Raw genomic sequence first — 14378 nt, forward strand, 5'->3', positions numbered from 1 at the left:
CTATACCCAGTGATGTTAGGAGAAGGGGGCCATGAGTGCTAGCTGAGGATCAAACTGGGATCTGTTGCATGCAAAGTATATGTCTTAATTTCTGTACTATCTCCTTTTATCTGCAGTCTTGATTGATCACATGGTAGAAAAAGTGACTCGGGACTTGCTAACCAAACTGAAACTAACTTAAAAAATGACAGCAATTTATAAGTGTAGAAAGCGTGGATTCAGGGTGACATTTTACTGTCAGCTTCTTTTCCAAATAAGTAACTGGCCCACTAAGTACTATCTGTGTTTAACTCCTGTGTCCCCGATCATTTTATTGGGTGCTACAAGAAATCTAGAAGTGCCATCTTTCCTATGAGAAGTTCATAACTGAGGGAAATCAGACATGCGAAGACATGAGAAATACAAATTTCATGCCAGAACGGAAAAAAGGAAAGCTTAATTTTGCAAGAGGAGGAGAGAAAGGGCTTTACTTGAATAATAAGTAATGCTCATTGAGCAAAGAGAAAGACAAGAATTGGGATAAAAAACAAACCAAACCAAAACAAAAACTTCCCATATGACAAACCAGAACTAATTCGGAGCCCCAGGTCATCTAGCTAAGTGCTGCCTGGGTTCACCTTCTAGGTTGGGATGGAGACACAGAACTTTAAATACTGCCCAATGTACAAAATGTCCAGGCATCTTGATTGTGGGTGTCACTTTCTTTGTCTAGTTTCTTAGCCAATTTTGAATTATATGACAAATATACAACTTCTACCAGACCCAATTTTGAATTATATACCAAACACAGTTTACAGGTCTTGTCTTTGTTTAGCTTTTCATAACACGTCTCCTGATTTAATTTTGACAGCACATCATTTTTTCATCATCTCTTTTGGTGAAAGAAGAAGAAGAAGGAGGAGGAGGAGGAGGAGGAGGAGAAGAAGAAGAAGAAGAAGAAGAAGAAGAAGAAGAAGAAGAAGAAGAAGAAGAAGAAGAAGAAGAAGAAGAAGAAGAAGAAGAAAAATGTGACCTTATATTATGCCCATTTTTTAACTTTATTGTTTTCATGTCAATTCTAATATCATAATTTTCATTAATTTGGACTAGAGTGATAGCACAACGGGTAGGGTGTATGCCTTGCATGCGGCCAACCTGGATTCGATTCCTCCGTCCCTCTCAGAGAGCCCGGCAAGCTACTGAGAGTATCCTGCCCACATGGCAGAGCCTGGCAAGTTCCCTGTGGCATATTCGATATGCCAAAAGCAGTAACAATAAGACTCACAATGGAGCCATTACTGATGTCCACTCGAGCAAATCAATGAACAATGGGACGACAGTGCTACAGTGCTACAGTGCTTGAAAAAGATGAGTAAAAGAAATATCAAGCAGGCAGGCTTAGGGTGGGATGGGAGGGAAACTGGGGAAAATGGGGATGGGAAATGTACACTGGTGAAGAGATGGGTTTTAAAAAGAGAAAGAGAAAAAATAAATATCAAGATTGGTGAGGGAGCATGGGGCTGTTATGGAATGAAGAACAGTACCAGGGAGTTGAATACTTCCTGCTTAGACCTGTAGACAAAAGTCACATGCTGGAGGGCTTGAAATACCAAAAGAAAGTTTTTACTTTATTCTGTGTCCACAGGGAGTTGTAGGAGAGAATTGAGAGAAAAATAGGTTCATCTCAGCTTGTCCAGCATGTAATTGATGATGTCATAAAGAACTGATTCAAAATGGAAAAGCTAGAGGGGTAGAGACGCAGATGCCAGTTAGGCACGTGGCAGGGTAATTTATTGTGCTCATCTCATATTGTCCCATCTGCCCTGCTGCAATAAGACAGTCAATATTTTTGATGTGCCTTTTGCCAAAACAAAGTTTATAGTGAAATCAAAAGTAGAAGTTACTTGCAAGTAATTTCCCAGCTTTTTTATTATAAAAATTAATATATGTGATGAGGAGACGATAAAGACTGAGGCAATCTTTATGACAGGGAGATCTGGCTAGAGCTGAAGAGGCAGGATTTGACATGGATGGGCAGTGTCCCAGGGAAATGTGGGCATCCCTGGGAAATCCTGTGTGTTCACTCCTGGGACTCTAAATGTGGGACCAACCTAGGTCCTCAAACAGGAACAGAAGCAGAATCTCTGAAATTTCTGACTACTCAGGCTAAGACAATAGCTTTTTTTTTTATAGGAAACTATAGACATATGCATAGTTCTTCTACAAAACTCGTATACTGTGTGGACCCATAGCACTTTTATAAAAACTCAGGAAAGAGAACACTAATAGTGACAGAGTCTCAGCAATCACAAAACAGTAATGCAAAATCGGACTTAATGCCGAGGTTGTAGATTAAGAAGAAAAAATCTTGAAAGCCGAATAAATATCTTATGCAAATATTATAGTTCATAGGCTCAGATATAAACAACATCATTGTGTTATTAGTGAAAAAACTAACTTAAACTAAAGTAGAGGGTCTCAGATGAGAAGAGTGGAGAAAAAAAATGAGTTGACTAAAATTTGGAGATGAAACTAAAATGACTAGAGAAAGAATGAGAACTTTATTTGAGTCTGAAGTCTCTAACTTGAGTGCCCATAGGACTGTCATGAAATGGTATTGGGGAAACTGTAAAGAATAAAATTAGGCTGCTATCTTAACATCTTACACAAAGGTTAGCTAAAAGTGAATCAAAGTTTTAGATGTTGAGCCCAAATCCATAAACTACTTAAAATAAAATAGAGGCCAAGGATTCTATGTTGTCCGCAGTAATGTTCAATGATGTAATTCCAGTGGCAAGTAAAAGAAACAAAAAATAAACAAATGGGACTGCATAAAATGAAAGTACAGCTATCTGTGAAGTATTCAATATGCCAAACACAGTAACAACAAGTCTCATGATGGAGATGTTATTGGGCCCAATGGAGCAAATCCATGAACAACAGGAGGACAGTGTTACAGTTACAGTGTTACTAACCTGAAAGAAACTTATCACCCAAACAAAAATACTTCAAAGTGAATGTCAGAAAATATTGGTAAACCATACATAGCCGACAAAAGTCTAACAGCCGTGATATAATAAAGAATTCACAAAATTCAACAACAAAAATTCTATCAAAAATGGGGAGAAAACCTGAGTTGACACTTCTCCAAAGAAGGTATACAGATGGCCAACAGGGACATGAAAAAGTGCTCAGTATTACTGAGGATAATGCAAATCAAAACAATATCATTTCACTCCAGTGAAACTGGCCTATGTCAGAAGAAATAAAAACAACAAGTGCTGGAAAGCGTGTGTGTGTGTGGGGGGGGGGGGGGGGAGAAACCTTCATTTACTGTTTAAAGATTGTAAATTTAATCAGCTTCTAGGGCTGGAGTGACAGCACAGTGGGTAGGGTGTTTGCCTTGCATGTGGCCGACCCGCATTCGATTCCTCCGTCCCTCTCGGAGAGCCCTGCAAGCTACTGAGAGTACCCCGCCTGTACGGCAGAGCCTGGCAAACTACCCATGGCATATTCGATATGCCAAACACAGTAACAACAAGTCTCACAATGGAGACGTTGCTGGTGCCTGCTCGAGCAAATCGATGAACAATGAGAGGACGGTGCAACAGGACAGTGCTACAATCAGCTTCTAGCATGGTCACTTAACAAAAAATGAATAAATAAAAACAGAGTTACCTTTTGATTCAATAATTCCTTTTTAGGCATCTATCCCCAAAACACAAAAGCTCTTATCAAAATTATATAGAGACACTATGTTTTCTGACATTTACAATAGCTAAAGATCTGGAAACAATTCAAGTGCCCAGTCACAGATGAGTGAAGAAAAAATATGTAGCATATACACCCAACAGAATAATACTCATCTATAAGAAAAAGTTGTCTTGCTTTTTTCTGCAACATGAGGACTAGACTCTGTCATGCTAAGTGAAGTAAGGAGGGAGAAAGACAAATACCAAATTATCTCAACCATATGTGTTATATAAAGAAACAGAGCAAATGAATTAACAACATCTAAGCGAAACAAATATTTATATCCTGGCATCACAACTGAGAAGAGTAGAAGAGAAAATGCTAGAGATACTTGTGGAAGAATATTGACATGTTGTGTCACAGCATTGTCCTCCTAAATCATAAGATTTTCAGTCTTATAAGTTCAATGTTAACTCAATAAATTAAGTGTCAATTTGAAATAAAATGAGGAATGATTCAGAGGGTATGATTTAATTAGAAGTGCTAATAAGAAATCCATGTTGAAATCATCATAGCTGATGCCAGTTAGATCCCCAGAAGTGCATATGATCCCTCAAGTTCTACTGGGAGTGATCCCTAAGCATTGAGCTAGGTGTAAGCCCTGACCACAGCTAGGTATGGTCCAAAAGCACAAAACCAAACTAAAAGAAAAATTGTACATACGAGGTCTCCTAATAAGACTAAAAGTAAGAACTCTGGGGATGATCTATTTTTCAAGTTTTGTCTGTGACTGATGTTGCTCACCTTGGAGGGCTGACAACTTTCTTGTGCCTCTATTTTGTCATTTGTAAAAATTTAAAGGCAACAATACTTAGTAGGACAATCATAAGGATTGAATGAGTTATTATGTCAGTGAGATTTTAGAAACAGTTGTTGACAGAATGCAATGTTCTATGATTGTTAAAAATAAGGGAGGGAGGGAGGGAGGGAGGGAGGGAGGGAGGGAGGGAGGGAGAAAAGGATGGAAAAAAGGGAGAAAAAAGGGAGGGAGAGAGGCAGGGAGGAAGAGAGGGGGGAGAGAGAGAAAGAGAGGGAAAGAGAAAGAAAGAGAAAGAGAAAGAGAAAGAGAAAGAGAAAGAGGAGGAAGAAAAAGCCTTTTTTAGATGCCCACCTCATGTCGACCCAATTTCATTCTTCTTATCATGATAGCAATAGTACCCTGAACTATATATTAGTTACTGGACAAATAATACAGCATGGGAATTTTTATTTAAGGATGGACAAATGACAAAGATAGAAAAACAAAATAATCTGAATGAAGATAATTAATAAATAAAATGAAATAATTTTAATGAATTTTTGTAAAAGTAATTACTAGAAAGAACAAAGAGGAAAACCCTGAACATGTGAATTATGAAATAGTGAAAACTCTATAAGCAAAGTAACAGCAGGTATTTTTAAACTTAGTGATCATAGACTACAACATTCTTCATTTGCTTTCTTAACTCATCCCCTTTTTAGAAGGGTATAAATATTTCTTTCTGAGGGACTTTCTAAATCAAATTTCCTTTGAAAAGGAAAGCATAAGGTTCACCAAACTTTAAAATAATCTGCAAGGAAAATTAGAATAAGGTCACCAATGTGAAAATTCCATTATTTTGTAGATTTTTCCCTAGGCTTGCAGGCAAATTCAATACTCTTTACACATATTGTACCTGTTAGTAATGGAATTGTTTTAATTTATTTTCTCTGAAAAATGACATCTGTTTTTAATTGGAAAGTTCATTAAAAATCAGAGAAGTAAAACATATTAGTCACTAAAATGAAGACAGAAGAATTAAAATGCACTAATGCAGGTGTCTATCTTTAGAAGATTCACTTAATTTCTTCCTGGAGTCATCTTAGATTCAGACTGCATTTTATTTTTTTAATTAGACAAAAGATTATTAAAAAACACACTGCTTCATTTTATATCATTTCTTTTCCAATCATCAAAGGTATTGCGAACTGATTTACTGAAGCAATATATTTTGTGCCATTTTTTCCCCCACATACCTTTAGTGAAGGAATTTTGGGATGTGAAAGAAGTACAAACAAAAGAGTCAAATTCTTTATGCAGGTTAATATGCACTACTATGAGAAGAGTGGCTCAAAAATGCTTGTGAAAGACTTGAAAACTATTTGGATAACCTAGAAACTATAGCTATTGCTACATACTTTCTGAATGACCAGTGAGACCTTTCATGCTAAGTAATTCATATAAGTGCTACTTCTGAGAAATTGTTCCTCTTTTGGAAAGGGTACAATCAGAAAACCTAAATACATTTCTTTGATCTTCAGTTACCATAATAATGGGTCTAGTATAAATACAAACAACAAAAGGGGATCAAATTCTAAGCTTAGATAATCATGTTTACACATTAAGAGGCATAAAGACTTACTTAAACTTACATCTCTGAGCCCTACTATGACCCAGCAACCCAACTCTCCCATTTACACTCTGATTCACACTCAGTTCTTTCCTCTAAAACCTTTTGTTGACAGAGTGGTCCAGAGACCAAGGGCATCAATGTTTTATTGGAGCTCATTAAAATGCAGACATGGCCAGGTAATTTGTGAGAAAACTGTAGTTTGAGAAACTCTCTGTTAAATATTCTGAAAAAGTATATATATTTTTGTACTTAGATGACCAAGAGGCAAGGGAGCAAAAACTATGAAAGGGAACACTTGTAGATGACATATACCATTATACACACAAAAAAGTCCTAAAGAATCCTCAGAATAATTGGAGAAAATTACTTCAGTAGATGGAATACATACTGGAGCAGACAAACATACGTCAGTAGATTTGTAGAGTATAATATGAGCAGCCAAGAAAAAAAAAAAACCCTGAACCTTGTATCTATTGGCAATGAATAATATGAAAAGGAAATTTAAAAAAATTTCATTTATAATAGCTTAAAACAACTACTTAAGAATTAATTTAATAAAGGAGGAAGATATATGTCCTAAAATTATAAAACATAGTAGAAAACCTTTTTTAAAAAAGCACTTAATAAATGAAAAAAAATTCTTTGGTCTTAGATCTGAAAACTTAATATGCTTAAAATTTAACACTGCAATATTTCCAAAGTCATCAATACATATAATGTAGTCACTATTGAAATCCAGTGTCCTATTTTTTCTTTAAGAAATAAAATATCTGCTCATACTGTGAAAAAATTCAAGAGGCTCTGAGTGGCCAAAACAATTTTGTTTTGCTGTACGGTCACAATGATGGTTAGTGGGCCGGGCTTATTCCTGGCTCTGTGCTGAAGAATCACTCCTCTTGGTGCTTAGGAGAAAATAGTAGTACCAGGGTTGGATAATACAAGGCAAATGCCTAAAGCCTTGTCCTATTTATTTAGCCCAGCCAGAATAATATGGAAAATATCAAACTTAGAAAACTCAGGAATTGATCCCAAAACTAATATAAAAGCTACTGTTAATCAATCAGAGTGTGGTATTAGCATCAGTGAGAAATAAAGATCAATGGAATAGAAACAAGAGTTCAGAAATCAATCTGCACATTTGTTGCCAATTACTTTCAATAAGACTATTCAATGGGGGGAAGAACTGAACTGACACAACTGGATAGGCCCATGGGAAAGAATGAATTCTATCTTTACTTCACAATATAAACCAAACAACTCAAAATGAAACAAAAATCTAAATACAATAACCAAAGCTAAAATTATCATTTCAAATACAGGATAAATATTTTTTTTAATTTTGGAATTGGCAATAGTTTTGTAGATATAATGACAAAAGCATGACAAAATTAAAAGGACATGAGTCTGGCTTTCAACAAATTTACAAACTTTCCCGAGCACCACTAAGAATGACCCTCAAGCACATCAGTAAGCTTAGACAATGATAAGTACAGTCTTGTCACTGTCACTGTCCTCCCGTTGTTCATCGATTTGCTCTAGCGGGCCCAGTAACGTCTCCATTGGAGACTTTGTTGTTACTGTGTTTGGCATATCGAATACTTCACGGGGAGCTTGCCAGGCTCTGCCGTGAGGGCGAGATACTCTCGGTAGCTTGCCGGGCTCTCCGAGAGGGGCGAAGGAATAGAACTCGGGTCGGCCATGTTGGCTGCGAGCAAGGCAAACGCCCTGCTGCTATGCTATCGCTCCTAAAAACCAAAAACCTTTCATTGATCAAAGAACACTATGGGCTAAAAGTTTGAGTAGACCTTGCTTCAAAGTAAAGATTCAAAAGGCTCAATAGTGCATAAACATGATCTTCTGCATCATTAGTTACTAGGGAAATACAAATTAAACTAGAATGTGATAGAACTTCACACACACTAGGGTGGATATAGAAAAAAATTAATTAAAAAAGCTTCAGGATTTGCCTGACACAATCTTTCATTTCGCTGAAAACCTTATCCCGTTCTCTTATTTCTTTAAAAAAAATTTATTGTTTTGTATTTGCAATACTACTTCACCATACCCACTATCAGAGTATCAGGAACTCATTATTTCAAGGTCCCCTCAGTCTCTACTTTGTCAACACAGATGGCTACTCTGTTCACACTGTCTCAGAGCTAGTTTCCATTGAGGACTTCCTTCTCCCTTGCTTTGTTTCTGTATATTCCACATGTCAGGTCATCCAGTAATTGTCTTTTCTTACTGACTTGCTTAGCTTGCTTAGCTTGATACCCTCCAACTCCATCCAATTTGCAGCAAATCTCATGATTTTATCTTTTCTCATAGTGTATACACCCCAATTTATTATCTATTCATCTGTTGTTGGGCTTCTGTATTGTTTCCAGACACTGTAGCTCTGTAGCACTATCCTCCAGTTGTTCATCAATTTGCTCCAGTGGTCCCAGTAACATCTCCATTGTTAGACTTGTTGTTATTGTGTGTGGCATATCGAATATGTCACAGGTTGCTTGCCAGACTTTGCCGTGTGGGCAAGATACTCTCGGTGGTTTGCGGGTTCTCTGAGAGGAGCAGAGGAATTGAACCTGGCTCGGCTGGGCCAGCCGTGCGCAAGACAAAAACCCTACCACTGTGTATCGCTCAGGCTGTTCCAGACACTGACTATTGTAAATAATGTTGCAATGAACATATCCATCCACTTTCTTCCTAACTATAAAACCTTTCTATTTTGTACTCCATCAAGCACACTCTACGAGATAGATAGCACATTTCCCAATACATAAATCATATAATAAAACTAATTGTTCTCAGGTTTACTCAACTGAATTGTTTTCTAACATAAATAAGTAGAGATGTTGCAATTAAACTCCAAATGAGATGTGTACCATTCTCTATAGTGCCATATTTTAATATGCATGGCTTCCTACAATGGTTGAATCTACGTGGTTGAATAACATGCAATGAAGTCAAAGCATTCAAATTACTTATACAAGTGGGGACATGTTTACATTATAAACTAATTGGAAAATTTACACTGCAAAACTAATAAAATTTGTAATATAATCACATATATAGAATGTATACACATACAGATAAAAAATCCTAGAATGCCTAATTTAAGTATATGTTTCTTTCAATTTTCATACACCTACACATCACAAGTAATTTTAATTTCTTAAAATTTTAGATATTTTCTAACTTTTCCAAAATGAGATATGCTGTATATCAGAACAATGAAACATACTTTTTAAAAGTCACTTTCTTATAATGAGTCTATTGATGATAATCATGCATTTAAATTATTCAAATAAGCTTGCAAAAGATTCTGCTTTACTTTCTTATCTCATAGTGATGAATATTTTTGTAACTTTTAACTTGTCTTTTTCCTCTGAATAAGATTTCTATGGCAATAAAACTTTTTAAAAAAGATTTCCAAAAATAATATTTGAAGGAACTTACAGCCAAGATCACAAATCCAATTTACAAAATCACTCAGCAACAACTGGAAAATATCTTCAATGACTTGGAAAATCGGATTAGAAGATGAATCATAGAAGATGGTTTTAATTTTGAGGCTGAGGAATGTGAATTCTTTTATATTAAAATATTAAAGATGATGTTTCAATATACCATTTTTGGTTTGTATCCCTCCAATAATTCAAAAATTTTTGCTATTCAGGAATTTTATAAATAATACAGAGTCATCTATAGAAATAAAGGGTAGCATGGAGATGTATAAAATATGTGGGGAAGTCTTCTTAATCTTTAGTTCTGTACAAATTCTCTAAGGGGAAAAAAAGTCTTCAGACCCTGTAGGCTTAGGAAGCATCTTCTGAGATGTTATATTTTCAAGAACTTCAACTGCTGTGATCTGGCAGCGAAGCCTTGACTAAAAAGTTATAAATTTCTTTTATGACTTAAAATGGGCTTTAATAGCTTTCATCTCATAAGACATCATATTCCACCTAAAGTCCCTGTCATTCAAACTTCAATAGTTCGCTTACGTGACTTTTCCTGTCTAACTCCCTCCTGTTCTTCACATTTATAATGTATTCAAAGGAATCAAAAAGTAAATCAGTTTGAACTTCTACTCCGTTTGATGGTATTTTATTCGCTATTGGGTCTCAAACTCAAGGGCTGCAAGGCCCAGGCACATGATATAAATCAGTCAAGCAAAAGCAGAAGAGGGAGATAAGGAGAAGATCATGAAGGCAAGCTGGAGTAGATCTCGAAAGGAATCAACTATAATAGAACTCTAGTCAAGAGTCACCACTCTGTATAGAAAAACGAGTTTGAGCTTGTCAGATCTTCCTTTGTGTGGGTTTTTTGTTGTTGTTTTTCTTAGCTTTCAGCTTGTTGAGACACTGTGATGTTAATAATAAAGTTTCAGGCATACAGTGTTGCAGCATCACAAGCATCACCAGAGTCAGCGTCCCTCCACCAAAGTCTCAAGGGCCTCTAAGTCACCCATCACAACCCCATGGCCAATTTAGTTCTGTAAGCAGACTCTCAGGGTATGCTACACTTCTTTTTTCAAAGCAGCAAATATGAATTCATTTTTAAACTAAAATACCAACACTTGAAAGTTGCTAATCAGTTTTATTTATTCATTCATTTGTATATTTTGGTTTAGGACCACACCTACTTTTTTCCCAGGCTACTCCCCACTTGGTACTTATGTCCTTTCTGGTGATTCTCTGGGGAAACCACACAGTAGTAGGGATTGAGCCTATTCCTATATCATACAAATTATGTGCTCTGCATGCACTCTAGTTGTTATCTATCTATCCAACTCTGAATATTCTTTAAAATCCTGATGGCTCAAACACAGTACATGAAATTTCTGGGCATGAGACGAGACTCAGACTTCGGAATTTGTTCAAAGTCCCCACCTAAGAGCTGGATATACAGCAGGCAGGTGCTTACTTAGTATACTAAAGACTGGAAGGGATCTCCAGCACCCCATAAAGTCTCTCAAGCCTGACCAGGTATGGTCCCTGAGTACAAAACCAGGACTAAGCCCTGAGCCTTGTCAGGTGTGTTCCATATCCTCACATGAATCTAGTCTGTACCAACAAAGTGCATAAAGTGAACACAGCATTCAAGCTATGGAAACAGGGATTACTAGCCAACGATGGTGGCATGAAAATTATTTCAAAACAAACACACTTTAATAAGAAGTCAGAGGAAAAATGTTACCTAAATTTAAACAGAGGTGCTTCTAAATTTTTTTTCCATTAATCTTTTCCCTCCTGGCACCCCAAGGTTGCTTCCTGAAAGAAGACTGATTCTTAGCAGCAGGAATTGAAAATTTAGTGGTCATCAACCCTCCCAAGAGGAATCTTCAGCCAGAAAAAGACAGACTGTTCAACACATTGATTAGAATCCAAAGTCCAGGAGAACCTTCTATATTCTCCCATTATGACCCCAAAAGCCTTCCTTTTGCTAACATGATATACAGAAAACTGCATTTCAAATTATTTTGTAGTTTTCAATTCCTGGAAAGTTCCACAACTGTAAATAAAACTTGTCTAGGTAGAGAACCTAAACATTCCTGTAGAGATTAATACCAGGTTACAAAGTTTGCTTTGCATGAACCACATCAGCCAAGCAAATGAGAATAAAGTGGCTATTCAGAAAATCTTCCTTGAAGAGGTAAAAGCAATTGGACCTCAGAGGAAAAGAACTGTCTAGAACAGAATAAAGTTGGATTCCATAGAAAATGTGGCATGAGAATACATTTGGGCATTTGCCTTCATTCCCCACCAATCTAATCATTGCTTGTTTTTGTTTTTGTTTGTATTGGAATTTTTTTATTGAGGTGGAACCATACCTGGCAGTGCTGAAGGGCTACTCCTGACTCTGTGCTCAGGAGTCACTCCTGGAGATGCTCGGGAGATCATATGTTGTACCAGAGATTGAACTGGGTTCAGCCACATGCAGGGCAAGTGTCATTGCTTGTTAATGTATGATTTTTTTTATGTCAGAAAATAATACTTGTATTTTTTGACATTGAGAATGATATTGAAATAGCTCTGGAATCTGTCTAGTGAATAACTAACACATGAGAGGGAGCAAGTGGTGTCTTGATATGCCCTCTCTAACTTGGGTAAGGCATATACAGAGAAATAGATCTTGAAACAAAGAAGGATAAAGAAGTATCCATTGTATATGTTTAGGGTGTGAAACCTTACTCAAAATTGCAAATTTCCTGCAGTCAAGGATATCTATCCATCCAACTCATTCAGAAGAGAACAATTTATAACACTGATTTCCACATCTCCCACTTTAATGCTGTAAATGATTTGTATTACATAACATGTATTTATATTTAATAATATATGTTAAGTATACATACATATGTCTCACAGAAATTTCTAATATCCCAAGGGAACAATAATTCACCTTTAAAATGATCACAAATGACAAAAAAAGATATCCTTTTGTTTGTCTACATACACACATACACACATTTTCCTTATTGATTCATCCCCGAAGTGATACTTTGATAATTGTAAATAATGCCATGATGGACACGGGGGGTATATACATTCAAATTAGGGCTTTAATTTCTTTCATAAAGTACCTTAAATAGGAATTGATGGATCATTGGTGAGTAGGATTTTATTTCAAAGGTTCTAAGGAACTTCCATGTTGATTGCCTCAATCAACATTTCCTCAATACTAAATAAGCACTCCCTTTACTCCAAGTCCTCAACCTAAAATTTCTTATTTCTTGTCTATTTGATAGCCATTCTAACTGATGTGAAGCAGTATCTAATTGTTGTTTTGATTTGCATTTTCTTGACAATTATAATAGTGAGTATCTTCTAGGGTACATGACTTCTTTGGAAAGTACATATTTAAATAATTTGTATAGTTTGAAACTGGATTCATTATTGTTGCTGTTGAGGCTGTTCTGTATAAACTTGGATATTAACACTAATCAGATACATGATTCACAAATGTTTTTCCATCCAATAAACTGTCTTTTGTTGTGTTGCTACTTTATTTCTATTTTTGGTTATGTATATGATTTTTGGTATAGTATCACTTATTTATTTCACTTTCAGTAACAAAAAACTCATAAAAATTAATTCAAGAAACTTAGACCCTGTGTTCTTGTGTTTTTTACAATTCAGATGTTACATTTGAGTATTTAATCCACTTTCAGCTCATTTTTGTTCATGATGGGAAGTAGAAATTCAATTTTTCTCCTTTGCATGTGGCTATCCAATTTTCCCAATACCATTTATTGAAGATATGACTTTTTCCCAATTGTATTTTTTGACTACTTAGTCATAAATTAATTAACTGATCAAATAGGTTTGGGTTTATTTCTGGATTTAAAAATATCAATTGATATGTATATTTGCATTTATACCAATACCAAACTGTTTTTATTACTATTTAGTTTGAAGCCAAGAAGCATAATGCCTCCATTTTTGTCCTTATTTTTCAAGATCACTTTGACTATTTGGAGGTTTTTATAGTTCTATGTAAATTTTAGTATTATATTCTCTGTTTTGATTTAAAAAATATTACTAGTATTTTAATAGTGATTGCACTGCATCTGTGGGCTCCTCTGGGTAGTATGGACATTTGGAAAAAATATTTCTGGGCTGAAGAGACGTGGCTCTCGCCTTGTATGCGGCAGGCACACAATGCCAGGAGTAGCCCAGAGACACAGCCAGAAGTAGCTTCTGCATACCATTGGGTGTATCCCCCAAACAAAAAACAAACATCAAAAATTAATTCTTTCAATTCATGATAGCAAATGCCTTTCCATTATTTGTGTCTTCTTCTATTTCTTTCCTTAATGTCAAAACATAGTGTTTAAGAGTTTAGGAAAGATGCCATGTGGGGGAAGGAGAGCTGGGAGATAAGACAGGGAGGGGACAATGACAACAGTGGAGAAAAATGTTCCGTCTAGAGGAAGAGGTGTTGTGAGATGGTAAAGTATTACGTGGGAAACTCAACTAGTAACAGTACTGTAAAGCACAGTGCAGAATCTTATAAAGAATTGTTTTTATTAAAAAAGTGCCTCTTAATAGAGACAGACTGGTGCGTAGGAGGCTAAGGGGTGGGGGAAGTGCATTGTGGAGGGAAGTGCATACTGGTGAAGAGATTGATGTTCAAACATTGTGTGCCTGAAACCCAGTCATGAATAACTTTGTAATTTCACAGTGACTACATTTTAAAAAGAAAAATGAAGGAAGAAAGGAAGGAAGGAAGGAAGGAAGGAAGGAAGGAAGGAAGGAAGGAAGGAAGGAA

The 14378-nt window shown here is 36.1% G+C and overlaps 1 protein-coding gene across 1 annotated transcript in view; it reads right to left on the bottom strand.

Moving 5' to 3' along the window:
- Positions 1-14378, bottom strand: part of CCDC141 (coiled-coil domain containing 141) — a 206218-nt gene that overhangs the window by 107327 nt on the left and 84513 nt on the right. The gene's annotated exons all lie outside the window — the stretch shown is intronic.

The sequence above is a fragment of the Sorex fumeus genome, unplaced genomic scaffold (assembly GCF_029834395.1).
Source record: "Sorex fumeus unplaced genomic scaffold, SorFum_2.1 ptg000009l, whole genome shotgun sequence".
Taxonomy (NCBI): domain Eukaryota; kingdom Metazoa; phylum Chordata; class Mammalia; order Eulipotyphla; family Soricidae; genus Sorex; species Sorex fumeus.